This window comes from Cuculus canorus, chromosome 1, assembly GCF_017976375.1.
Source record: "Cuculus canorus isolate bCucCan1 chromosome 1, bCucCan1.pri, whole genome shotgun sequence".
Lineage (NCBI taxonomy): Eukaryota > Metazoa > Chordata > Aves > Cuculiformes > Cuculidae > Cuculus > Cuculus canorus.
In genome coordinates, this window is record NC_071401.1 from 78,426,127 (window position 1) to 78,453,699 (window position 27,573).

At 41.3% G+C, this 27,573-nt stretch overlaps 1 protein-coding gene across 3 annotated transcripts in view; it reads right to left on the reverse strand.

The window, feature by feature from the left end:
* Positions 1-27,573, reverse strand: part of GPM6B (glycoprotein M6B) — a 106,439-nt gene that overhangs the window by 46,762 nt on the left and 32,104 nt on the right. The window contains exon 1 of one of the 3 annotated variants that reach the window (XM_054065720.1): positions 24,367-24,400. The exons of the other annotated variants lie outside the window; for them this stretch is intronic. The gene's annotated coding sequence lies outside the window, so the exon portion shown is untranslated. Of the gene's footprint in view, positions 1-24,366; positions 24,401-27,573 lie in introns of those variants that run through there. 3 annotated transcript variants of the gene reach the window in all.

Genomic DNA, 27,573 nt, shown 5'->3' on the forward strand with positions numbered 1-27,573 from the left:
AGAATTAAGTCAAATACAATTTTTCTAGTTTTGAGTCATTGGGCACAGTGTGTTAGACGTGCTGGTCCATCCTGATAACTATTATTGAAGATTTTTACTGAGGACACAGAATACCTACTAACAACACATACAGATGTCCTCTTCCCACCTCTAGAGTTGAAGTGGCATTATGAAAATGCTGTGCAAATAAGCCTCCCGCATTCCCACAGAAAATCAGAAATTCTGCACCTAAAGCTGAGCAGATAGTCAGAACTGCAGCAGAGAAGGAAGACATAAATGCAGCTATTTCTACCTTAAAATATTTGTAACACAACTTGTCATTTTCTTTTTGAAAAGCCTTTGCTTCTCAGTGCTGGTGTATACCCTAAATATAGAGGCACAGGGCAAGTATTTCTATTCCTCTACAGTAAGCATTATAGAAAAGAGTTTCTGACTCCATCTCTCCTTTGCACCACGTTTCAGCCTGAATTTAACCTTTTTTCACTGTACAAAATAGCTGATGCGCATGTAAGTGAACAAGGTTAGAGGGGAAAGTATGTTTGTGCCTGGAAACCTGCCATTACAACACAATGTTAGAAAAGGAAGTACATGAACTGAATACTGTCCTTTTCTGTTTGCTGAGATACTTCATAAATGTAGGACAGGTGTATTATCCTTTTTAATGAACAAACTAGGCCACAAAAATTGCTTTCACAAACACTAAAATCACTTTATTGATCTTTCACAGTATGTGCCGAGATTTCGATAGACTGTGAACTACAGGGGTCAATTAGCTACAACAGATATCATTAAACATACCAAATTATCTGAACAGAAAATGTTAACAAATAAAATGGGTTACCATTCATATGTGCTACGTCTCCTGGGAGCAAGAAAGCTACTTTCAAATTATCCCCAAGGAACATGTCAGTAATACTTGTTTGAATTTTTAGCTAAGCTATTTCTTTCTTTCTTTGACTTTTATAAAAAGTTTCCTAAACTCTTCATGATAATTAGATTCTAATCCAATTCACCAGATGTGGGCAGTCATCAGTACTCTTCCCATTAAGAACTTCCTTAAAAAAAATATTGCTTCAGTTCCTTGTTGGCAAGGCAGCGCTCTTCAGCATTTTGTTCTAACAAGAGTATCAACCAGGGACTGAAGTGAGCAGCACAGGTTACGTTTCTACCTTAGACCAAGTTTCTCTCCTCAATAGTTTTTGTATCATTTACCACTTACTTATGCTTGTGCCTGAATGCAACATCAAGAGCATCAACTATTTTCAGTGCAACAGCAGTATTTTATATCTTACCAGGTAATTCAACAATGTTCCTTTTTAGAGCGGATTTAATGGAGCCAGGGGAAAATGGAAATGCAGTTTCAAAAGTGAGATGGTTAAGACTCATACCGCACTTCGGAAATATCCATGCAGCTGGGACAATGACTAGCAACTATGACATTACATTTAAATACTGGTACCCAATACTTACTGATTAGCACCTCTCTGGAATTCTGCTCCTTTTAAGAAGTTTCATTCTTCTGCCTTCAAAACAGCTACGATTTACTAATACATAATATGCCTTAATACCCCTCTGACAAGCTCTACTGGCACAGTCATATTTTTCCCACTTGGATTTTCACACCATTTGAATGCATGATTGTCAGCCTCCTCTGCCTCCACCTCTCCTTTCCTACAGTATGTGCAGCACTCATTTACTTCACATTATAAAAAGCACTAGTGGATTCTGAAGCCACTAAGAAGAAATAGCAAGCATGTGGGATCTGTGGGAAATCTGATCCAGCAAGTGAGATGAGCTTCAATTTTAGAAGTAACTCATAAATAGGGGAGAAGTTTCAAACAGTATTACCATCAGACAGGTTGGATTTTCCTTTTATAGTTATGCATAAGAACTGAGGCCACGGCCCTTGCAGAGGACTGCGAGAAACCTGGTTTGTTGATTTTGGCTGTTTTTCTTTGTTGTTTGTTTTTTGATTTGTTTTTGTGGGGTTTTTTTTCCCTTTTTTTTTTTTTTTTAGGAACAAGGCAGATGGCCCTGGCTTCAAATATAGAAAAATCTTCCTACACAAAACAGAGGTGCTGGCACACGATACGTGGGTAGAAGGTTTTTCTGGATACTTCCCTGGGAATGTGTGCACCCAAGAGGTGAAATGGCAGGATGAAAGAGAAAAGAGAGGGGGGAAAAAAACCCAAACCCACAAATGGAAAAACAAAGCTCAGAAGGAAGAGAGAAGAAGGAAGCACAAAAGCAGCAGGCTTGGTGACACTGTGTTGGTCACAGAGGAAAATGCAAAATGCATAGCCTTCTGAGGAGGTGGGGAGTGCAAATGCACCTTTACACTGTGATTCCGATGACCATGGTGATTACTATTTCTAAATGACTAAAAGGAACTTGACATGGTGAGCAAAGAAATTACTTCAGTTCAGATGCAGGAGGTGGCAGAGCTCTGTCAGACTCCATTCATCTCCCAGAGGAGCAGGAAAGCAGCTCCTCAAGTCCTGCAAGCAGACAGTGTCATGCCAAACTCATGGTGGGTTTTACTCCATAACTGGACCACTTCAGGAGCCCAAACCTGAACCTCTCTCATTCAAGCAGCAATTAGCAGTAGCTATCTTCTTGTTCACGGTCTTCCTCTCCTGATGCTCGTTGCCTGCCACGGCCATGGGCTCGCTTTCTTTGTCTCCCTCCTGAATAACTCCTCCTGCTTTCAGCCTGTGCTTAATCCTCCAGGAAACCTCACTCTCCGGAGAAGAAGAGTGCTTCTGTACATAATCTCCAGACAGCAGCTGTGACCCTCAGCACCCAGAAAGGGGATCATTGTGCAGAACCGTGGTATCAGGGATGAACTTCCCCTCTCCCCCCTGCCATTTATTTAAAGGCTGCTGGAAGCTTGGTTAGTTTATGCGAACACGCTGCCAGTAGCAATTTTCACCGGCAGCTGTTGGGTGCTTGTCCCTTTGCCCTCAATGCAGGCTACCCTCAGAATCTGCACAACCATCTACTTTATTATTTTTTATTTTGCATTTTCAGGGATTGAACTTCCCACCTGCCAACAGAAGGAGCACTTGTTTTTTTTTTTTTTTTTTTTTTTTTTTTTTTTTGCATGTGGCCCCTCAGGCTGTCGCAGTATTAATGAAAAGTCACTTTGTCCATTTTTAATATTCAGAAACACAGAAGAGCTGTGCTTTCTTGTAGTCCTTTTGTGTAGGAGTAGCTCAAAGATACTAAATTCAAAGCTGCAAAGGCTCAGATCTGAGCCACCTAAAAAAATTTCTTTTTTTTTCTTTTTTTTTTTTTTTGTGTTCCCCCCCCCCTTTTACACTATATACTGATTCTCAAGACAGACTACTCTACCAGTACCCGTCAGTAAAGCAACAGGTGTTATTTCAAGGCAGAAGAATCTGAACAATGTAATCCTTCATGGCAGGCTTATCAGCCTTTTAGCACACTCTGCTTGTATTATTCTGACATGAGATAAACTTACGTAATGGCACAGAACGTACTAATTCACAGGATAACAACATGGATCCTGAGTTCCAAACACTGTACTTTTGTTTCAGTCTGTGGATATTTCCCATACTCCTAAGAAAGGCATACGCTGTGCAAACACTTTTAAAAGCATCCAAATGGAATTCAATATATCGAAAGAAGCTAAATTACTCTGGAGTGATTAATAAACGTGCTTCAGCAAAATGGCACACAAGAATAATTAAGGACTAAACCTACACAGATACTAAGACAACTAAAATCTCTCCAGTTTCTTATACAGTTGATCAGAAAAGCCCAATTGCCCACTGACTGTATATAGGTGGTATAAAACTGGTTCCAGACCACAGCAAGCAACTACAAACCTTCCCATCTTCTAATGCAATTCCTCACTTTTGCAGGATTGAAATGCTCCTGTTTGGAGACAGTGAAGCTAGATGTGGCCGTGAAGCTGAACAATACCCCTCCTCTGCCTCCTCGGAAGAGTGCTAGAAGCATCCGTCTAGGATCTCGTCTCTGGCAGAGTTAAAGAGTCAGAGCAAAAATGGTATTAGAAAAACAAAACTGTCTGAAATGGCAAAAATGCCAGGGGAAAAACATTGCCAGCACTTTATTTTTTTCCAAAATTAGATCATTTGACCTATCCCTCATCCCAGAGATCAAATATAAAACACCTCAAGGATAACGAAATTATTTTTTATCTCTAGCTCAATAAGTTTTCTAGATTCTGCCTTCACAATCCAAGGCATCATCTCTGTACTAAAAGAACATAATCCTGGTGAAAGGTGAATAGTGACCATTCATCTTACCAAAATGGATGACAGCATTGCTCTGGTTCCATTCAGCCCTTGAACCATTTTTGATATCAAAGTCCTAAGCAGAAAAGAAAAATAATCTAAAAGCACTCACAGTACTTTCTCAAAGGCTGAGACAGATTCCCAAAAGGAATTTTATACTGAGCTCCTATTTGCCCACCTTTAAAGCACACCTTCCCTTCCCTCCTTGGAGACAATTATACTCAGAGGAGGTACATGCATACACACATTCCTGCTAGCTTTGGCACACATCTTCAGGATTTGTGGACCTGGTGATGAAAGCCACTTTGGTACTATGGGCTGGAGAAAAGCTCCCAGCTAACTGCATGTAGGTGAACCTTTCCCACTCACACCTACTTCCCTTTTCTCATTAGAGCAAAGTACTTGGTTTATACTACCTGCCACGCTAGTGCTGCATACACAGGCTGCTCTGAGTATCCAAGCATTCATACAATGATGCAGCCCTTATACACGTGAGGTGCCTTCAACCAGTCAGCAGGCTGAAGCCCTCATCCCATAGTGACAAAATGCTGCAGGCAGCAACAGGCCATGAATATTTATATATTGCTATATCTGTTCATGTATCATCGGTGAGCATCAGTGCTACTTCAGGTGGTTGGCACCGAGGCTGCCTTCCTCATCAAATGCTTTGCAGGGAGTAAGCAGCTCTGAGGCAGATCCGTAATCGCTGCAGATGCTGTTTGCCTGTCTTGACCGCGTCTACACAAGTGAACATATGGCCTTCTAGCACAAGACCAGCTTATACAGTCATTAATTAAATATAATTTCAGCCTGTTCTACACATCCGATACAAAACTCTGTTCTCTGGCAGGAATACTCTTGTGCTGTAGAAGATTCCTCTCTTTGTGAATTGTCTCCTCTGATGAGGGACATGAAACTCCTTTGCCTGTAACTAGATAAATTTCTGGTTTTTAACAAAGGCAGCTGTAGCAGCGTAAACACACCCAACTTCCCAGTGGGTTTCTTCACACTTTCTCTGGCAAGCAAGTATTCTTACTAAAACGGAAGATGGGCACTCTCCTCTCTCCCTCCAGCATGCAATACCTAAGAAGTTATCCAAAAGCACCACCACAGCCCAGCAAGGCATTATGATGCTAGCAACTAAGTTATGCTGCTAGGCTCGGAGAGCTAGTCTCCAAACTCGAGGACAGCTCATGGAAGTAAATTATCTGCCATGTAGCCATACCTCAGTCGTCTCTATATCAAGGTGGACTTGGTGAATTGTTGGAGCTGGCCTATTTTAAAATGAATAATCAGAAAGAATGTTAATGAATGCTGAAGGCTCAGAAGAGTTGGTATACAAAACACACTTTCTGTTAAAGAAGGCAAAATTTTGTCTCACTGCTTAATCATCTCACACAACAGCACTGAACAGCATAAGACGCATACACAGTGGCACTCTGTGCTGCCACTCAGTAGTAACCAGACCACATGAGAACCTCATTGGGGTTTCCTCACTGACCAACATGCTAAGGAGGACTTTAAGTCCCACTCTCGTCCTTCATCCCTTATAGCATCGTGTACAAGTCTGCAACAGTGCAAATTTTTTGTTCTCCTCTGCAGAAAAGCACAGGAAATTTATGGAGCTTGTGAGAATTTCCTAAATCATATGAGGTATAAACTTCCAATTTGCAGGTATTTTAAAGAAAAAGTGAGGATTTAAGAGCAACAACAAAAAAACCCAGGCATTTGAGTGATAGCATCTAGTTCAATCACTCTTCTTTGATGGCACTGAACTATTCCTGGATTCCTATAGAAGAACTTTTAAACTTGTCGTAGTAGCTCTTGATTGGACACTAGTTACAGAACAAAAAATTCCCCAACAACAGTGGCCCTTCGAAATACAGTGATGGGTAGATGTGCTTTTTTGTGGAAACAATAAGAGCTTTAAGAGCTTTCCTTAGAAGCTAGCTGGTTCACTGGCTTTCCCTTGAACCCTGTAATGTTTGCATATGCTTATCTTTAGCTCAGCAAATAAACTTACTTAAAAGTGCATTGAAGCCCTCTTTCATGTGAACCCTGTCAGCTTTACTGAATTGTAAAAGACACAAGAGAGAGATGAGATCTACTAGAGATGAGATTTACTAGAGATCACGGAGATGAGCAGTCATGAATTATATATACCTAATTATTACAAGAGAAAACTAGTTCTAACTTCTTTGTTGTGTTTCATTGTAATGGATTATTTTTTTTAAGACTGACTTCCAGCATATGCTCAGTGTTAGTAGAAAAGGTATATTTTAAACACCTATAGTATATGAATAATACTGTGCTTATGTAGTATATTCATCCTTTCTCAATTCCTGAGTTCCAAATGATTAATAGCTACTTAGTGGACACTAATATAATTCTTCACTATTGACTTCTGAAGTTGGGAACTGCTGCCAGCTGATCACTGTTGCCAAACATAGATACTTTCCTCATGCAGAGGTATGTACAAGGCAGCATTCGGTGGTCCATGTACAATTTAGGATTCCTTAATATTATTTATTTTTACGTTCATAGACTGTATCAAGATCTCTACAAACTGAAGAGTTCAAGGTTTGTTTAACATCTTTGCCATCTCTATCCCTTTCCCAAAGGAGGTTGCAGAGTGATGACAACAAGCTAGTAACGGAGAATCGATGAATGTGGTTGATATTCACGTTGATATTTGCATGGAAGGCTCTAGAGAAAGATCTGGCACCTGGAGATTTCAGTCTGCCCCAATAGGCTGGAGACAAATCACTGAACTGGCCGCCCAACACCTGATAGTAAAGTGCTATAGTAAGTCACAAGGTGGCACAAGACAAGAATGTCTACAACATCAGAAGGCATTTAATTGAAGGTAATACATACCACGTGGACACTTAACAAGCTAGACAGAGTCTGGTACTCCCAAAACCTACAGGATGTGTGCCTAAATATTTCAGTTTCCCTCATCTATGGTCTACATTTTGCATCTCAAATCACATGCATATGCCATATGAGGGGCAGAAGCTCCTAGGAGATCAGGTTTGCAAAAAGTCAGCACAAGGTCAGCACCCACTTGGGAGTAAAGGATAATGACATTTAGCTCTGACATCTGTGAACAGGCACAAGCCTCAAATGGGCACAGTCTAAGCAAATAGGAAGGATTACTGGACAGCAGGAACATAAAAGCAGACATTTCCCAGTTCTAACTTTGGTGAGTTTAGCAGAATCTACTCTTAAGGAGTAACATGTAGAGCTTCAAATAAGTCAGAACTGTCAACAGAAAATATTACACAATTTAGTAAGCTGCCTCTAAAAGTTTCCTGAAGAGTGGAACCTAACTGTACATAAAAGCCTCCAAGATCCCTTACTTCTCCACAGGTCACTGATCTGGATTTTTGTTCTGTATTTTCTTCCATTTCCTCTGATGCCCAAACAAATACTCTGCTAGAACAGCTTATAATGTGCATCATCCATTCCTGCAGTGAAAAGACTACGAAGAAAGGCCACATTTCCTTCCACTGCCAAAACCACTTAGACATTTTGGCAACGTAGGACACATTCTTTATGTTAACTGGCAGCTACTGTCTGACAGCTGTTCAGCAGCCTATCCGAAAAAAAACCTGATGGCCTCACTCCAGTTCCTGACAGACTTATTCCAGATCACAAAGTTTCCAGATTATTAAAGCCCACAAGGCTTTACCCAGTGAGTCCCATATCACCTCACTCTCTTCTACCTGTGCTACAAAGCTATATTATTTCTTCCGCATAAAGACAGCTAATCTGATGTCTTTTAGGATTCAGCCAGATGGGGAACCTACCAAATTTATGCTTCAGTTCTTTCATAAATGAATCATCAGCATAATAAAGAGTGTTACTTATTAGCAGCATTTTACGTTCCAACTTCCAGAAATCAAATCTTGTTATGCTCTTGCTTTATGAATCAAATCTCTGTCCACTGGTAGAATATTCTTCCGCACAGAGACTGACCTGGCAACATCTTAACCTTCTCTTGGATCAAAGCAAAAACTCACAGCTTTTCTAGACTTACTGTTCTCTTTGCAACTCGTGATTCGTTCACGCAGTACTGAATCTCCATCACTCCAGGAACCAGGGATCAGCTGCATTCCTTTATCGAGGATGCCACACTGAACGCTCATGTTTCATTATCCACCACAAACCATATTGTGTCTCTCAGACCACAGTTCTTCCCCGTCTTGGATTCTGATCTATATTTGGGTTCTAGATACAATCTCTTTTTCAATTGTTTCAATACTCTATCTTCATCACCTATGGCTGGTTGAATTAATTTAATAATAGATTAGCCTTCTCCCTCATCAGCCCCACCAAAAAAACCATCAATTTGTAGCCCACTGGATTTTTATGAAGACATTTTATGTCATCTATAATTTACTTACAACAGCATTTATTTACAGTTTAAACGGTGCTACCAGATTTTCTTATGCATTTTTTCTTCTTTATTGTTCAACAATAATTAAATAGTCCCCCTTAATTAGACTTGTGGGACAATGCAGCCCAGGTACTCCAAGGGCAGCTAACATTGTGTGACTTACTTTTCCACTTCTAGGTCTGATGGTAAGGAGAAAAAAATCCAAATACTGCTTTCTTGTGTCACAAAGATTTTCATCTCAGCTCAGCTTTTAAATGGCTTCTACAATTTCACATGGTATAGAAGATAGATCTAAACACTACTTGGCTGAGCTCTTCCCAGAAAAAAAAAAAATATATATTCTTCACAAGTATCTCAATACAAGAGACTTTGTCTTTCAGTGAGCACTGCCTAGTACTCTTCTGCAAGTCATCTACCACTTCAAAAAATACGCATAAGAACACCAATGGGCAGAATGTGACAGGAAATCGAATTTTCTTATCAAGCTCCTTCCAGCCTGGACCACACACTTACTTCATTTAGAATTTCTTTGATATTGATGGACCAGAATTTCTATGGACTTGCAACAGGATAGCACTGACACATCTGTGTTAAAAAACTAAGATATGTGAATTAATGAGTTACTTCGGAATAGCACGAAAAGAAACATCTAGAACAGAAAGCATAAACATGTCTTCCAGAAAACACTATTTTCTGCTGAAACATGTAAGGTTAGTTAATGCTAAGGAATTTTCCCTTTCTGACCTGTTGCGCTGGGAAACACCTACAATACCAACTCTTTTTTGCTTATCTTGAATCTGTCTGGCAACAGGCAATCAATATCCTCTCCAACAACCATAAAGTAAAGAAAAACTCTTACAGAGCATTAAAGCTGGATATTCCTGCTACTTTATGTGTTTAGCTTAAGCCACGTGAAAATTTAACATTTAAACATGCTTTGAAACAAGTACTTGGAAAACGTCCTGGAGTTTGGCTGGGAAGAGACAAGTGTTTGAAATCGCTGCTATTTGTTTTTCTCAGCATTCAGGAACTGGGGCTATGAGACTGGATTCTTCTAAACTGCTCTTAGCAAAGAGTCTATACTAGGGAAAGCGAAGTTATACAGTACTTTAAACTTACTATTTTTGCTTGCCAACACATTTTTACGCACATAATGAAAATAAGTCCTGAGCATACTTCTTCATAGCTACCTACATGACAGTCCTCAGAAGCCAGGGAGTAACAGTCATGGACTTCCCTCCGATTCATGGCTGTAGGATAATACCCTGAACATACAGCACCTTGTTGCATGGGACTCCTGACCTCTAGTCGCTCACCAAATAGTTGCTTTTGTAGTCTCCTGACATCTACCAAGACCATCCCCGCTCCATTTCATTTCAGTTGTCAGCAATCACACAGAAAATGCGACCATAGAATAGAACGACAAACTCATGCAATACCACAGATATTGGTATGAATAGGTGAAGACTAATTTCATAAAATCATAGAATAATTTAGCGTGGCAAGATTCCTGGTGGCTTCTAGTCCATGCCTTGGCCAAAGCAGGGTCAGTTACAGCAGACTGCTTATAGCTTAGTCCAATTTTGTACCGAGTATGTCCAGGGATGGGGCGTCCACAGCCTCCCTAGGCAACCTCTTCCAGTGCTTAACCACCCTCATGGGGAAAAAAAAAGATTTCCTTGGATCTCACCAGAAATTCCCATGTTCCAGGATGTAGTTTCTTATCCTAACACCATGCGCCTTCAAGGTGAGCCTGGCTTTCTTCTCCAAACTCTTCCATTAGGGCATGAAAGACTACTCACCATGAAAAAAGAGAATATAAATGTTTTCTTTCCCCCATTTAAAACATCTTTGCCAAATATAAAACTGATATAGTCCTCAAAGTGTCTTGCAATCACACAACTTTCATGGAAGAGATGAAAATATTTGTAAAAAAGTACACTTTAAGAGGATGCTTCAGAAAGAGCCCCGTTAAAGATCTTATTCTGCACAATCACACACAGATTTCAAAAGAAAACAGACTACTCAGTATTAAATAAAAAACCAGAGAAAGGGGGGAAAATTCCTTTGTTAGTGCCAAAATCTTCAACTCTTTCAAAAAAAAAAAAAAAAAAAAATCACATCCTGTAGTTCTAAAAGCTGCTGCAAGAATCAACATGGTACTTTTTCTTTCAGGAAGAAGAAAGTTAGTTTCCCATCAGGCGATCACAGCTAAAACAATTCATCCACATTGCGATTAAATGAAACTTTTAAAATGTACTCAAAAGCTACATTCAATCCTGTAAGGAAGAATGACCTCCCTCATAATGAACTCCAAGGCTGGCAGCCAGCTTACAGAGGTTTTGTAATGACCAGTTTTGGCTTCAGAGTAGCTGGTAGCTTCATTTTGCGTGTAGCATAGCAAGTCTGGGGACCTCCTGAAACACTGAAAAATGAAACTCGAAAGTCTGCAGTTGAGGCTGGAAAATTATATTTTGTGTTTAAGTAATATACTATAAACCTAAAACTTTGCTTTTCTTTAAATTTTGTGTCTTCAGATAAGCACTAGAACTGGATTTCTGCAGGCTATATTAAATGCTATATTTCAGTTTTAAGTGAGTATGACAGGTGAAGAAAGCTTCTTACATACTAAAGAACGTAAGTTGGATTGAGGGATGGAGAATACTCCTGAATGCAGTTTGCTAACAAAAGTCCTAATCCATGTAAGAGCCAAAAACCACCCTACCTGCACTGGAGCAAAAGGTCACCTGTGAAGGAAGGCTGAGGAAAAAGCAAGGTGAGGAACAACAGGATGAAGCTGTTCCACAGAACAAACCTGCTATGCAAGGTGTACAGTGAGGTCCCTTCACCCCTCCACCGCGCACCTCTGCCCCCAGCACTACCTTGCTGCTGGTAATACAACACATTGAACAATAAAAGATATATGGTTGCTGTACATGGCTAACAGCTGCAGCTGGTCCATCCTGGCCCAGACAAACCAGAAGGACAACTTTTAGGTATCTCGCTGGACTTCAGTACTTTGAGCTTGGAAGTGAGGTTCTGCAGAAGACGGCTGTTGCATACAGGCTAGCAGCCAGGCTGGGATACAGAAGCATGATCGCACCAGGTGACAAGAAGAGAACCTTGGCTCTAAGCATTTTCAGGTCTCAGGTAGGGACTTCTGCATATTCCAGACCCAGATGGAGAAAATTCTGTCCAAGGAAAATTTCTTGAAAGCCTCTGTTCCAAAACATGCTGGCCATGTGAAAAGAAGGCAAAGGCCAAGGTGATAGCATTGGGAGTTAGTTATGTGCACAGCAAGAACACATGCATGCGGGTGACAGCACAGTCCATGTCTGGAGCTCTGCCTCTGTGCCCTCCTCCTCAGAGCCATTTTATAAGAACACAGTGCCCATCAATCTCAGAAATCCACATTCACAGAAGACATGCAAACTCTCTCATGCATTTCCTTCTGCCTTTGGTACAATATAACTCAGGACTAGGAAGAAAGACTGTGCTTGCTCAGAACTCCAGATTGAAACAGAAGAAAACTCCCTTGGTTCCCCTGCCCAAAGATGAGGTCCCAGAAGTTTTCTAAATTTAATTGGGAAGGGATTTTCACATTTGTAAATTCAGCCTTTTGTAGCTGAATCCTCTTTTGGTATGGGGTTTGGCCTGAATTTACTGTACCTTATAACAATTACACTGCCCCTGCTGCTACAGCACCAGTCTGTTTTTTCAGACTCAATGTATTGAATACATTATTGAAGCATTAAATCAAAATAGAACATACAGAGCTCAGACGTGTGCCTGCAAATACAATTAAATGTTAAAAGTCCAATAACCATTCTATAGATGGCTGCACAACTGGCAAATTTGGAGAAGCAGTTTGCTAGTGAAAGATCTCTCTGAACTAACACTCTATTCCTCTGAGGTCAACATCAAAACAACAATCCTATTCCAGAGAACATGCCCATTTAATCTTTACTATCAAGAGGGCATTCCATTCATTCAAAAAGGATCAAAACCAAAAAAGCTTTGTTTGTACTCTAATACTCAATGCCTACTGTTGTGGGACTCCTGGCTAGAACAATATAACCAAGCTAAGAACATAACAGAGTAAACTAGGAGGGGGGACAACTCTAAGAATTCATAGTGACTGATACGGTTTTCATACTTTTTCTCCAGCACGTTATTGTCCGAGGCACGGTGGTAGCTCAGGAACACATGCCCAAATTAGATTCACTCTAGCTAGCACAGTTATTAGCTGCAAGCCAAGTCACAAGGAAAGAGATGCAAGAACAAGCTGTATGAATTCAAGCACATGGGTATTTCATCTGAAATGAAGGGCAAAACACCACAATTACATTGCAGTCCCCATGAAACCGCATCTCCTTCGGTAAGTCTGACTTGTCAACCCCTCAGTCTTGCCTGCATTTTCTCTACAGCTATATCCAGCAACAGGGATCACCACAGCCCTTCACGTCTGCGTCCCTTCCCTCCACTGGCCTATATCTGCATCTGTGTTACTAGTAATAGAGCACAGTAATAGAAATAAGCAAAATATAGGCCATTTTTTTCCCTCTGTAATATAAATCCACTTTTGGGCTTCAACAGCAAGTGTGTTAAACACATAAGAGCCGTAAAAGCCCTGAGACTTACGCACGATGAACACAAGGGAAGAATGGGATTCTGCACTAGTAGAAAGTACAGTATGCAATTACAGCAACTACAGATATTCCATGTGGAAGATTTATTGGCAAAGCTCCACAGGGCCTGTAATCCCTAGCACGATTTCCTGTTCTCTTTTTAAAGGAAGATAACCTTTTGGCAATAGTTTTTTATAAGACGACAGCAATTGCTCATGATAAAGAGCTTAATTAGAGAAAGATAAAGTATTTAATTGAAGAAGATGACAGCAAAATACATCCTATACAATTCTCAATTTTTGTAATACTTGATAAAATGGAAAAAAAAAAAAACCAACCTTAAATTTAGCACAAGAAAATACCTAACAAAACATAGGATGGGGATTGGAAAACACTTTCAAGCCAGCTGCAGATAGCTGGACAACAGAGTACACATATTCTACTTTCCCTTGGGTAATTTGTGGGTTTCTTGCTGGAAATGGAAGTAACTGTGTTATACACAGACTTCTAATGAAATGTTGCAATGGAGTCCTTTGTTACCGTGTGACTAGGACACTGCATGACCGCATGCTTCATTTTACTCAGAAATGAAGCCTAAGGAATTTTAATCAAACACAAACCCAACACAACATGCAGCATGGCCAAAAGTAACCTTAGACATCTTGTCTTAGACAAATGGTAACGTAAAAAGTAAGCAGGGTCTAGACCTCAACAAAAGAAACCTCAAACCCCACAATATGCGATAAAACTGAGAGGCAGAGAAATATAAGGATTATGAAGGCAAGGATAGGCAACAACTGCTCCATGCCTGTAGGTGCTCAGTTGCCACAGCAACGTGAGATAGGCTGGAGGGGGTGGGAAGCGGCAAGGAGGTATCTAGAACTGCATTGCTCACACCCTCCCATCCTGCAGCTCATATACACCACTAAGTGTTGGCAGCTCTGAGACATCTAAACTGCAGAGGAAACACCACCAGGAAATATGCAGATAAACAAAAAAAGTATCCACTAAATATTAAATGGACTTTGCATTGACTTTGACATCTGCAAATACCAGCCCCTGAATGGATTTCTAGACACTTTTAACCACTGAAAGCAAAACACAGGCTGAAAAAACATGGCACCAACGGCACACCTCAGCCAGCGGTTAAGTGTGGTTCCCAGTCCTGAGTTAGGTTGAGCTTTTCCTACCATACCACAACAGTTTGCATACAGGTGCCATAAGGAACATACCTGCACAGAGCACAGGAAGTGCAGAAGTCACTCCAAAGCAACATCCCAAGCTCTCCCTCAACCAGGAAGAGCAAGACAGATGCTTTGAACATAAACATCTACTGGGCAGCCAGTGAAGAAACAGAATACAAGCAAGTCACAGCTCACTGTGTTCTAGCCTGCCCCTTAATTACATTTAGACAGCACACACTAATGAAGTACTTGGGGCTCAATGCCTTTTCAGGTAGCAGCAACTGCTGTTCCAGGGTAGGGAAACAGAGTAAAGCCAATCCATATTTGGAAGCAGAAGCCGTTGGATTCAACAAAAACAAGCAGAGAAACCACATTGTTCATTTGGCTGTAGGAAAAAAAAATAAGAAGAAAAACTTCCTTCAAAACAAGAAAGGAAAGTCAGGAACTCATCCCAGAACAGGAGATGACCTGTGTAGCTCCTCACAGCTGATGACTACCTGCAGGGCTGGGAAATTGAGTGAAACTGGCTTGATGTAAGAAAGCACCAAACTTCAGGGAAGTCAAAATTATGCAGCTGAGATCTGTTTGTCATTATTTAGATCCTGAATTGGCAAGATGTGAAAAGCACAAAAACAGACACTAGACACTTTGGACACTAAGGTCAGGCATGTGCATAGACCTCACCAGCAACATAACTTATGCAGCAGTTTATGCAATACTTGAATAGAAATACCACATATTCACTACCTGGTGGACTGGAAAATTTATCTTGGGCACACCTAGATGTAACAGAAGATGCAGACATATGTCCCTTCCTGGGTCCCACTAAAAAAGAGGTGCCTTCCCTGAAGTGCTCATCACCCCATGTCAAGCAGGAGGGGTGCTGCTCCCCCAGCTCTGCCACTGCAAGCCCCACAAGAGCCAGGAACTCTCAGACAAACAGCTGAGCAAAGAGTAACAAACATCCGGGTGCTGGCACGGGGCTTGTGTGCAGGGTCCACATCTGCCTTTGCCCAAAGGGAATAAGCATTTAATGGAAGCATTTTCTCCAGATGTAAAACCAGTTTTGAAAGCCAAAGAGAGCCCGGAAATGTATTTCTTGGCTTGGCCTGGCCTCGGAGCCTAATAAGAGACACTCATGGCAAACCTGGGTTTGTGCCAGCAGTAGTTTGAATGCAGAGCCCTTCCTCCTTTCCACAGCAATTGGCTTGAGAGGTTTACATCCATGATCCTAAGCGTGCACAGATGCAAGAAAAGGATCAAGGAAAGCAATATTTAGGATAGTTAAGGAAGGTGGCAGAAAGAATTGGTATTTATCTGTTCTCCTGCACAGAGTCACCAAGCCTTTGAGAAAAGGACCTAGTAATCTAAAAGCAACACGCAGGCCTCGAGACAACATGCATTTTGAGCTCACATACAGAAACAGCACTTTCAAAGGACCAAACCCAAGCCTTGATGAAGCCCAGGTGAGTCCTCTAATGCTACTAACAGATGATTTTGCACACCTGTGAACATAGCTCTAGCAAGACTATGATCTACAACAGAGAAAATCCTGCTCTTCTCTGTGTGCAGTGTATCAATGAGGGCAGGCAGTCACATAATGGACAATACTGCCTATGTGTCCCGCTACTTTTCATCCAGCTGCTTTCTTCTAACTAAATACATTTTGTGTTCATTGTAAACTATCCAGGAAACAGATCATAGATAAGCACTGTTACACAGAAAGATGATACTTCTGAAACACAGGACACAAGGCCATGTTAGGGTACATGTGCATGCACATACATACATATATGGAGAAATTATTTGTTCAAGGACTATTAAAAGTGGTAAATAATATATATGCAGCACCCTGCCTGAGCAAGCAACTTTCCAGTCCCCCTGCTTTCCTCCCCTTCAGTCAAGAATGCGTTCAGAACTATTCAAGAGGGATCCCAGCTGAAAAACCTCTCTCCTCTTTGTAGAGCATCCTTAAGTGCTGCCCTTGAGCTGGACTTGCTAAAACGCCCTGCCAGCTCAGAAGCATACCAGCCAGCACAGGACAGCAACATTATCAACCTCCATGTGGCACTGTACATCAGCTGGAAGACGTATGGCCCAAATGTGAAAAGCTAGTAGTGCACAAATGACTTGCATCATCTCCTACATACCCAAAGAATTTGCAAGTCGGGTTCCTGTAAACGCACCTCCACTGATAGGAACTTTGAAACAAAGCTACAGGAGGCTGCAGAGGCAGTTTCACAAGACCCCACTTGCCTAATTGGAAACAAAAGCATATTTTTCTTTGCAACTGACATCTCATGAGACTCACTGCTTTCCAAAGTACAAAGAATGTGTGCAGGGAAATATGAGGTCTGTCATATGACCTTCATGTCTTTCATAATCATTTTTTTGGGAAAAAAAAATGTGTCAGCGCTTGGCACAGAAGGTGTCTTTTTTCAGACCAAAATGTGATGTCTGTTTTGTTTTAACAACTGAAAAGCATCATCTATCCCAGACACCACTGGCATGATAGTTATTTTTAGTGTCCTTGTCACTTGTATCTTGTCTACAGAGGTAAAGCAATGGCAGGTAAGTCTACGGAAATATTAAATCCATTGCTATCCCCAAGCCTGTTTAACTAATCTATACTTGCACTGAGTTTGGCTCTCCTCCTCTAAAATATTAAACCAGCATTTTAATTTAACATTAATTCCCACAATTTACACTGTGCTATTTGTCAAAAGCACTACCAGATTACTTTTTGAAACACTGCCCTGCAAACTGCAAGCAGCAAAATGAAGTATTTTACTTGCACGTAGTCCAGTCTCAGAATAAAACTTAATGGCCATACTCCTCCACTGTTCATACATACTGTGTGCTGAGGCAATGCCCGTCATAAAAAGGCGCATACTTAAAGCAAAGGGCAAACAAAATAGACGAATTTAAATCATGTAATTTAGAGATGGGTTGTTTACCAGCCCTCACAGAAGAAACACGGCTATAGTTTTAAATACAGAAAAAAAAAGCCAGATCTGTTTAAGACACATATGAGTGAGGTCTACACGCACACATCTATGGGGACCAAAACACTGTGGCATGCCTGTACTGGACTTGTGGTGGTTGAAACCGTAAGGAAGACATGTCACTGTTCAGCCATTTGTTCTTCAAGTTAAGAGAGGAGGAGGTGAGCTATCTTCACTTTCCTTACATTAACTTAGCACTTTTATAATACAGCAAGTCAATATGGGACACAGAACATTACCATGTGCAAATGTGGCTCACACTGTTGAGTAATACCACTATTTTAAACCCTCTGCTGCTAAGCAACACTGACAGTATGGTTAGAACATTTTGGAAATACGGAATGCTTCAGTTCTCCCCCACACAGACATGTACAAAAGCTGGTCCCACACAGTACATCTATCCAGAAGCTATTCAAAACTGGAGCTTCAGTTTTTATCAGACTGGTTCTCCACAGCATTGCAAGGACATTGGTCATACATTGCGCAGAAGCAGTGGCTAAACAGATGCACAAACCTGGCCCCTTGATTTGTATTCAGGCATCCCAAAGACACCATTCCCAGGAAGGCTCAGCAGTCACTCGCTTATGTTGGATACACACAGCTAACAAATAAACAATAAAATGTTCAGACCCCTTAATTCAGAACAACACAGGCAGGTATCACCTCCAAATATTATGCTTACCTCATCTGTCCAAAAATGGGCAATTTATGTCCCTTTCTTTAAGTGCCAGAAGGACACTACAACCCAAAGAGTAATGGCTGCTAACATGAAAAATTTCCAATGCCTGCAGAGCAACAGGAACAGAAGAGAGCATAGGGAAAATAAAACATTAAATGTCTTAGGAGACAGCCAAGATATGGATGGGAGGACTTCAGTGAAATTGCACTTACTACACTGAAGAATACTTAATTTGAAACCCTTCTATTTATGTACACTTCAGTGGAAGGTGGTGTGAAACCAAGCTTGGAGGTCTCTAGCCCAGGGGCTGCCAGCAGTTAGTCCCTTTAAATAGGTCTCATTGCATAAAGGACTTCCGCACTCTTCTCTTTACCAAACAATCCACACAAAATGGTCTGGTGCCCATTAACTCTGTCTCCTCTTGCATGGACTGTTTCACAAGGGTGGTCCACGTTTCCACAGGCAGAAGTGTACCTCTGAGATACACCTCATTAAGAAATGTTGCCCAGTTTTGACAAAACACAGAGCAAACTTTTCATAACCTTACTCCTCTCATTGTTATTCTAATTTATTCGAGCGTACTTTATTTTGCCACAGACTCTAGCAAGGTTACAATATTCATGTCTCTCCGACTATTAATTTTATGGCATCTTTCACTTCATCGTATATTTACCCATCTATTAACTTACATGGATGATTTCATTGCTAATCATTTCTAACACCCTTTTAGACATTTGTGACTTCAATACTGAAGATGTAGGTGGATGAAAAGACTTGTTTGTCTTCCTCCTCCCTCTTGCAATCTAAAATTAAATTGATGTGACCAGGACAGCGTGCCTCACACATCATATATTTCTCTGACAGACAGCACAGGTCTAGACCCAATTTCCACCCTAAAAGTGAATCACTGAAGAACGGCAAGGCAAACCTTAAGTGTAGACACTACAGACTCCTGGAGAAAGTGTGACATAAGATGTAGAACCCAAATTTGGGTATCATAAAGGTATCATTATGTAAGATGCACTGGAAAAAAAATGGTGTTTATCTTCCAGCTGACTGATTTTTACTGGAACAGACCCTAATATGGTAAAGCGAGAACTATATTACTTTTATTCTGCTGTAGGTGAAACAGGTCTTCTTACCTACAGAAAATGCACTTAATATAACATCTCTTTGGACCATTCTCTCTTTATTCCAAAATAAGGTCCAGCAGTCCACTCTCCATAATTAACAGAGTGTAGTAACCCATCACATATGTCTCCCTGATCTGCGACATGACTTATCTTGGTGATCAACTGCTGTGGAAGACAATACAGTTCAAGCACAGCAGCACTCAGCCTGCAGTATTTAAAAAGCCTTCTCTAGTTATCGAAAGGCAACTCTTTTCTCTCTTTTCATCATGACACACTGCAAAACAAGAGACTACAGCATGACTAACGAATCCCTGAATTCCCATCTGCCAACACAAGTCACTAGCGTTTTACCCGCTCACCCCCAACTACTCAGTGCTCCGAAGCGTCTGTTGAGCCCTGCACCCGGTCTGCCTCAAAATGGGATCGCTGAAAACTGCAGCACACACCACACAACCAAAATCTTCCTGTCAGGGCACTGGGCACCTCTCGCTTTTTATGTTGTTAGACAAAAGGGTACTTTTGATAGCTTTTTCTTCTTTTGTTCCACCATCAAGTTTCATTGGCTGTAAATCACAGGAAGACTGCAGAGTTCACTTTCATTTCCACGTCCAGTATCAAAGTTTACTTTCACAACTGCAGGAGTGGGAGATAGGCATAGATCATTATCTAGTATGTAATTTAATGATTTGCTTGCAAATTTTCTGTCCTCATTAGAGCTCTTCTTTTCATTAAAGCTCTCAATGCCAAAACAAACAAACAAACAAACAAAAAGCGTATCTTCAAGGTCCAAACCGTCAAAAGGGGAAGAGAAAGTTGAGATGAGCAAGCTCATTGACCTCTGCCATTTCAGCTGTCTTTTAATGACCTGGTCTGTAAGCTCAGGAACTCAAAATGATCCTCATTGTCTTCTCTGTTCTCTCTCCCTTTTCCTCAGTCTACCAACAGCGGGTCCCACCGAATCTGAAATCAAACACCACCACAACTTTGGTGACAAGTAATACCTGGAGCACAGGCACTCAGTAACAGCAGGATAAATATCAACTAAAGGTAGCATGGAGGGAATCCACAGCCATTTTGATGCAAGTTTGCTCCATCTAGAGAAATAAAGAAGTGCAGCGGACCTGCTGAGGGTATCCTGCCTACCCAGCCGCTCTGTTGCGTGAGGGGATTCTTATTCTGCTGAGAAGGAACCATATGCTGTAAGCTGTCACGATCAGCAACAGTATAACTGCATTAGCACCTACATGGCTCAAATCGGGAGAAGGCTCCTGCTGTGTTAGGCATGTCAGAAATGAAGAAAGCCGTAATCCTAGACTGAATTCTGTGCTATGGAGACAAGTTGAAGGAGCTGAACAAAAGAATCAGAGAGGAGGGAATACCCATTGACTAAAGGATAAAGCAATAGTGAAATCGGGGCACCAAAATCTAAGACTTCAATCAGATATTTGAATTCATGGCTAGCCTGATACTACTAAGGTAGGTGCACCCTGAGAAAGGATGAGATGGCTAAGCATCACTTCTCCAGGCAGGGAACTCTTTCCATTTTCAAACAGAGGCACTACGAAGAATCAAAATGTATGTGCAAAAAAAAAAAAAAAAAAAAAAACACCAAAAAAACAATGATGAAAGTCAACAGAATTGTTTGAGCAAGAATTCATATCCAGACCAAGCTGGTGCCTTAATGCCTTGTTTCTTCACATGCATTATACAGGAAAAATGCTTTAATCAATTTTTGTGCTTTTTGGGAGCATATTTGGTAACAATCCAGCAGCTGGCTAGCTCAGAGCACGCAAAAGTCAGCATTGTACCATCACACATCATTACCAAATCCCACTAGTATAGTGCATAGGATATTGCGATGAGGAAAGGAGTTGGTTTTTTTTCCCTTCATCACTTCTTGTTCACAAGGATGCAAAGGTCAGAAGTGGCTTAAATAAGTAGCAATTGCTCAATGTTATCAGAGAAAAAGTCAATGGGAACACACTAGTCATACTGTCATGAAGACGCAAAGGACGGGGGAAAGACAATGGTAGTCATTCATTTTGTAAAATGACGTGTTGCAGCAAGACTTTTGGGCAGTGCTTTCCTCAACAGAAGGCAGAAAATACGATCAAATGCCCATCCCTCTGCTTCTCTTATTTGATTTTTCAAACAGAACAAACAACAAATGTTAAGTGGAATCATCCATCCTCTGTTCCTCCAAAAACTCTTCCAATAGCACCTGGTTAGAGAGAATGATGCCTAGCTTCTCGGTTTCTGATGTATCATAACCAAAGCTATCACAGAAAAGAAAATATTCTTCCTATGAAGCTGGGAACAATTTGTTTCCATGGCAGCAAGGACAGTGATGAGCAGCTCTGGTAAATAGCTCGAGAATTATTAGCAGCTTAACATGGATCAGATGATTTACATACAACATAAATAGTGCAGGAGGTGATGAAAGCAATAGCCTTTGAAGAATGAGAATGATAGAGCCAATCATCAGATCTAGACTCTGTATTTCCCTTTCATCCCTGTGCATAGTCAGGAGAAAACTGTCAGCACAGATGGATAAACAGCGCTGGAGGAGATACAATGGCATCTTTGAATCATAATGCTGTAATCCCAAAGTGGGCTTCCAACAGCCGACATCCGCATGAGAAGAGCAGTAATTTTAACAATTTTCAAAGTGAGGTGTAAACTTTGTTTAATATACGCTCTGCAACACACTGTCAACTGTTACCTGAAACAGTCTGACAGACACTGTGCTTGTCTGTTTGTGGAAGTTGCACATGTAAAACAACATCCACGCAAACCGCCTTTTCATCAGTGAAATAAATGTAATCCACCTCTGGTTTTGAGGGGACTGAGACAGAACTTCAAGACAACACAAACCCATGAGTAGAACCTAAGTCAAGTTCCTAGTCATCTGCCTTGGGCACAGAATTCCACTCCCTCCCAATACTGGTTTGCCCATAAGTGCCCTAAGTCATTAGAGGATCCCACATTAATACTGTTGTGTATTGGCCCTTTACAACTTTGAACTAGAATTTTGGTTCCAAATTTAACCGAACTAAACACATTGACTGTCAACTAGCTGCAACAGTTTCTGTAAAAGGATATTTGCCTAAAAGCTCTTGAAATTCCATAACTTTTCATGTACAAAAAGTTGCACATCATCTACAAGTTTCCACTCTGTGACAGAAGATTAAACTCCCTGCAAAATTTTTCTATACTCATTCACTTCATTTTGTTTATTATTAATGCTGAAGATTGCTAGCAGGCACATTCTGAAAGGAATATTGCCAATGTTTTTATGACACTGTAACCCTGAAGGCACCTTGAAGACTAAGTAGCATCACAGCTATGCCAGGGACAATCCACTTAAGAAAATCAAGCTGAAATTCCTCGCTTGGTATTTCTGAGAACAAGGTGGCAAAGTTTTAACAAATCCATCACTGAAGGTATTCTGTATAAGACAACTCAGAAAAGTTTCCATGGAGATTATATCCAGTCTCCAGTACAGATAATATCCATATCGGTTGATGCAAATCCGTAACTGAAGAATAAAAAAAACAGGTGGAGCAATTTATTTTCTTCTATGTGGAACAATAAAACATTCTGTTGTTCCCTTCGGGTTTCTCAGCTCCACATTACACAACAAGAAATATCCCCTCAGAAGCATTTCAGAGTCAAGCTTTGAAAAAAGCTAGACCTGACATCTTCCTGTTCAGGGAATTATCTTTTGCAGCCATCAAGTAGTCTTGAAATAATAGCATGGGAAGATAAGCACTATGAGGATGCATTCATCTCCTAGGAAATAATATGTCCATATGTATACAGAGAAAAAAAAAAATCTATAGAACGATGTTTCTGGGAACATGGGAACAGGAATTTTGTGTTGCTTAAAAATGTAAGTAATGATGCCCAGCTGTGTCAGAGCAATAGCCATCTAGCCCAGCATTCTGACTCAGAGAATGACAAAAGCAGATGCTATTTAGAAATATCATGTAAGTCTGGCCATTTTTGCAGCTCTTTCCCCTTATGCTCCCTGAGGATTTGGAATTGCTATATTAAAGAAGCCAGTGTGGGTACTTGGAACTTACTACTGAAATTTTCCCTGAAATCTTGAATCCTTTCCTGCCTATAAATTACAGCCTTCAAAAATTAACCCTTGTTGTGTTAGATACTGCAGAGTTTTATCAGCAGTAGTGCATAGATTCCAATGACAAAAGCCGCCTCAAAATAAGACACAGGCAGGTATCTGCAACTCATTGACACGTATAATGATTTTTCCTTTAATTACCTGTGTATGAAATGTCCTCCTTTAACTTAGTTCAATTCCTGTTTGTTCATTTAGGAGCACTCACAAGTTGAATTCTACTAAAAATTACTGAAGCCAAGCCAGTGTGCACTGGGGATCCTGGCAGAAAAAATGTAGGTGTCATCTTTATTTCCTTTCTAAATGGCATGAAGACCCTTTCCAGGAAAGACTATTTTTACACTTCATTTCCCTATTTTAACCTACCATTTTTTGCAACTGTTTACACTCTTAGACCACATTTCATTGCTTGCACAGTACTACAGCACTGCAAGGGACCAAGAGGCTGTCACCACCATATCATGCGAAGTCAAGCACTGTCATCTGAGCTTACCACAGCTCTGAAGCAGAAGCTACCACTACCCTCAGCCTCAGTCAAGAGCCAATAACAAACCTCAGGCCTTACTCTCTTGCACACATTCACTTAAAGTAAGACTGTTGATTTCTATGCAAAAAAAGACACATATTGAAGTTAAGGCCCGTCTCTTGCAGTTCATGGAAAAGGTTGCCCACACAGCAAGCAAGTCATTTAAAAGCTTATTCCTGTGCCAGTTTGGTTTACCGTCTAGCCAGGAAACGCTTCTGCCCTGCCCCACTCAAAGGACATCAGCATTATTCAACTTTAGCAAGAGCAGTCATTATTCTGGCTAAAAGCCATGAAGTGTCACCTTCTGAGTATACTAACTGAAGGAAAGCTTTGGAATGAGAAGAAAAGCTGAGGAAAAAAACAAGCACATAGAAGTTATATTTACCCTTTGATCCACAGAGAAAGATCTCGCTTGCAACTGGATCTTAGTTAAAGGGCTGCATAAGTACACTGGTACCTTTTTTAAGCTTGATATGGTCACCAGAATATGATAAGCAAGTGACATGTGACATCGGCTTCACAGAAACCTCTTCTGGTGACAAGTGTTAGCTGAGTTTTTATGTACCTGGCAAGCCAAGGAGGCAGGGTCTCAAATATTTACATCTCAAACACTTAAACATAAGCCTACAAAGCACTGCCTGCATCAGCCTGACAGAGCCCAGATCAAAGGTACCCCCACACCCACTGCTTATGCCCTCCTTCAAAAGCACGTCTGAGTAGACCCAGGCTAAAAGCTAAGCTCAGAAGTAGCCAAAAGCAGCTGAAAGATCACTTGAAGTTGTGAGGGAAAGCTCTCTGGTTGCTGTTCGGCCAACAATGTCCTTGTGGTCAAAACAGGTGGATTAAATTGAAGAACATCAGTCAAGAGGCCAGTTCTCTCAGGGTCTCTCAGCAGCCAGCATTGCCAGAGTACTGCTGACACCAGCTACCCTCTCCCTGTAAAGGGCTATTCTACAAGCTCCCACCTCGCATGGTTAGCTAGAGAAGGCCTCCTCAGCTACGCAGCTAAAGTTAGCTGGTAACATAGAAACGCGTTCACACTACCCACATATCCAGATGTCAGATTAATTTAAGCATCTTTAACCATATTCAAAATCTATACATTGCCAGGAAAACAAGTGCAGTAATTTGTGCCTGTGAGAACTTCAACTGGCAAATCCAGAAGTGACATGTAACTGATAAACAGGTTAGATAGTGGAAATAATGATGCATTTGGCCATGGCTGTAATTTGTCAATATAGTGCTTTTAGCAAGCAAAAAGCATTTGCACAGAGACCTAGAAAATGAAGCACTGCTAAAAAGATCAGCTGCTAGAAGCAACACTGCCATCTCATGATTTTAATTCAAGTCTCATGATATTCAGTGCTTTTATCAGGGCTTCAGCTTCTCAACCGTTAAGTCTCAGCTATAAGTTGTATAAAAACCAAAACCAAACCAAATTTTGTACTCATCATGTTTTCTGAGAAAAAGTCTGAGAAGGTAACCTTTAACAAGTCACAAACCAGCAAAACTGAAGAACCCAAAGCACACAATTTAAAAACAAGCTGTGTGCTTTTGGGTGATGACTTCCTGACAGCCTGACCTTCTGCATCAGACACCGATCTCATGAGCTTGGTAAGCATAGTCGAAACCCAGGAGATGAGTTCACAGACTGATCTGAAAAGGTCTGATCCTCTACTCTACCAGCTCCAGAGCTCAAGTTCTGGGCATCTGAAGGGAAAAAAAACCCCAAACAACCAAAGACAAGAGTCCACATCTTCCTTGCAATGCTAACAACTGCTAGAATGAAAATGTATGTCCCAAAGCTCGGTGGTGTTTCTAGTTCCTAGCAAACACTAAACATGCCTGATGGACAAACAATCTGCAGATCCCCACTCTGCCACTGACAATTTAGTGGCAAAGTGCTTTCACAACCAGGCTGTGGTTTGGTGTTCACAAGCACACCAAGAGTCATTTAAACCTGAAGCAAGAAGGCCTTCTGCTGTTCAGAGCAACATCTAGCTGCTTGGCTGAGAAGGATGGAGGCACAACCTACATACCGATTCCTCTTCATGATGTTTCTCACCCAGCACCCAGCTTCTCCCGAAACCTGCTGATGGGCTTTCTCCCATCGAGCAGGAGTAGGGAAAACCCTCCACCTGCATCAATTTGAAGTGCCCTCTCAGCAATAAACGTGAGGTTTCAATCTCCTGACACAAAGGATTGATTTAAGGGAGAGGATGCTCCCTGAGGGAGTGCTTAGCAGCCAAAGATAAGGGTGGAGGCTTTCTGGGTCCTACCCACCTCAAAGACTCCTGGGCATTAAAGAGCCTCTAAATGACACACTTTTGATGCACAGAAGTCTTGCAGCTATAAAAGGGGAAGGACAGAGACCAGAAACTTCAGGTGAAGTGCTCCAACAGACTGAGATGCAAATACTCCCAACTTGCTGCAAGCAAGCCTCTCCAAGGAGTATGCAGGGCACTGCACCCCAAGTTCCCCCAGCTGCCCAATCCCAGCCAGTCCCTCTGCCCAGGAGGCAGCTGCAGCCCTGCCACCCACCCACTGTGTGCTAGCTGGTGCCCACAGGTGACCCATGCCCAAAAGCAGCAGGAGCTCCTCTGCCAGGTTCTGGGTGAGTTTCTCCCAGGCTACATCTACTTATGGAGGCAAGAAAGTTGTAAGACTTGGCAGAGGAATGCATGAAGCTTTGAGCCATGTTCTTGATGATAGGTCTTGCTCTGAAGGGGCTCCCCACAACAGCAGATGCCTTAGAAGGGTTTTTTCCATTCCTTCCCCACAAACTCCACTTACATAGGAGAGATTTTCTGGACTGTTAGGTTTCTGAAGGAGAAAACTTGAATGGCAAGGCTCATGACTGCTTTCCTTTGCAGAGGAGCACCAGCAGAGGCCACCATAAACCCAACTCAGCAGGTTTCCAGTTGCACAGGCAGGTGAGTGGGTTCACCCACACTGAAGGGAAAAGGCACTGCAGGTGGGATCAGGACTTCAGCTACACCTAGGCCTGCATTTGAACAAGGCACTAAAGTAAGCCTCATCAGTGGCAGCCAGAAGCTCTTCATGTGTTTTCCACAGTTTCGTTTTTATTTCCCTATTTTTCAGTTTGAAGCTCATTATTACGTTCAGAAGAGCACTAGGGAAAAAAGGGTAATATGACAGTATTTCCTGGGCATCATGCAAAGTGCTGTGGCATTCAGCAAGGAGAAATCCTGATGAATCTTTATCAAGAGAGGCTGGGGTTAAGCTGTCATTCCTATATTCTCTTGCAGCTCACACCAAAACCTCATTCACCGATGTCAAATCCTGGTTTGCCTAGGAGAAACTAATACAGGCCAGTTATTTTTCCTCTCAGCTTTCTCCCCAGTTAAGTCATCACTGAAACTCCTGTATACCTGAAGGACACATTCTCATACGCACTCAGTTCCATAGGAACAGTTACTGGCTGAATAAAGTATATAGAAACATGCAATACTTTAGTACCATGAAACAAGGTTCCTTCAATTTAACAGTTATAAATCACTGCTGGACTAACAAATGCAGTGTGACCAGGCCAGTTCAAGCCAAGCCTTGTTTCTGGCCTTACACACACTAA